The following is a 1,717-nucleotide window of genomic DNA, read 5'->3' as shown; positions in this document are numbered from 1 at the left end:
CTTTGTTATAATCACACCTAAGGATTTCCATTGTTATGAATTATTTACGTTATATGAAATAAATAAAATCTATTTATTTGTTATAACTACTTTATTAATTAAATGTAAACATTAAGATTCATATTAAATGTTGTTCAAAGAGAATGTATGTCCGCAAACGCTTTATTTAGGAGATAGATTAGATAGAATACTAATATGGAATTTTATTCCTAACTATATAAAAATATTGGCAACATAAGGATTAACACTATTTCGAAGTAGCATTGGGAACTGTCGATAACATTTATTACTTTGTAAGAGGCTCTCACAGAGTATAAATGCAAGAACCGCACATAAACGCCATATCAGCATATTCACCATTTGTATATATTGAAGGCATAACGATGAGTACTCAGCAAAAGCCTCTTACAAACTAATAAATGTTATTGACAGTTCGCAATGCTAGTTCCAAATAGTATTAATCCTTATGTTGCCAATAAGTTTTATCCAGTTAGAGATAAAGTTATCTAACCCGTCTCCTAAACAAAGCGTTTTCGGACTTACCTTCAGAGAAAATTTTTTTCTTGTTTTGAGGTCCTTAGTTCATATTTTCAGTTTATTATCCTCTTAACCCTGAAACACTCTGTACGGAGCAAGCTAATCCCTTTCGACAGTATTATACATTTTTTTAGTCACTAGAGCTCGATTGAAAATGGCTGAGATGACGAGTATAAAAAATTTTTTTAGGGCCGTTTTCGGTAAAATTGAAAAAAAAAAAAAAATACAAAATTGATGATATTAATATTTGATAACACTGACTAGTATATAAAGCGTGGTTATCTGGACTAAGCTTATATTTCGGAAGAAAACTAAGATTCGAAATAATAATATTTCATCCTTTTTAGAATTAAAGGATGGAATAATTTTTAAAAAAATTCAAAGCTGTATGACTTTAGTTAAAGAACCTAAGATATATGTTATCAGTTTAATGTAACATACGCCAAAGTATTTTTAAAAATCAATCTTGTGTTCAAAAGTACTCAAATTATACCTCGTATCATCGAATAATATCTTCCAAATTAGGCTGATTTTTAAAATTAAATACTTAAAAAGTACTACTGACTACAAAAGTGCTCCTTGAATTTATAATTTTATATGAAAAGGTTCTAAAAGAAAGCTTTTAGAGGAAAGCTATTTAGTTTAATGTCTTATCAAAAGCTTTTCTTTTCTTTCTTGAATTATAATATTTAAGTACCATTAAAACCTTGTCCTTAGCAGCATATGTTTATGAAAGAAAGAGTCAGTAATGAGTAAAGTTTATATTAAGAGTTCTTTTATGATTCATTATAATTCATATTCATTATATGTTAAGGGCCAGAAGAAAAATGCAGCCAATTGTAGAAATGTTAGAAATATAAATTGCACAGCGCTAGCCTATCACAGTATAAAATTGAACCGCAAATTCAACTTTCAAAACTCTAAATCGAAAAACTTGTAGTTAGTTTGTAGACTGGTATTAATTGTAAAAGAAAACTGTGAAAGAAAAAAAAAAATGTTATCTATATATTATATTATATCATGTAAAAATATGTAACTTATATTTGTCCAGTCATGGATTGATCAGTATGCTGTGTAATGTAGCAACCTGATATATTAGGGCAGCATGAGTAAAGTATTTCTTTCTTCTCTCCTACAGCACAAAATACAAAAAGCAGAAGATTTCTGCAAGCTATACATA

Source organism: Halyomorpha halys, unplaced genomic scaffold (genome assembly GCF_000696795.3).
Source record: "Halyomorpha halys isolate HHAL.00 unplaced genomic scaffold, Hhal_1.1 Scaffold149.1, whole genome shotgun sequence".
In the NCBI taxonomy this organism is placed as follows: Eukaryota; Metazoa; Arthropoda; class Insecta; order Hemiptera; family Pentatomidae; genus Halyomorpha; species Halyomorpha halys.
The sequence above is the reverse complement of the archived record's forward strand: the minus strand, read 5'-3'. Positions refer to the sequence as shown.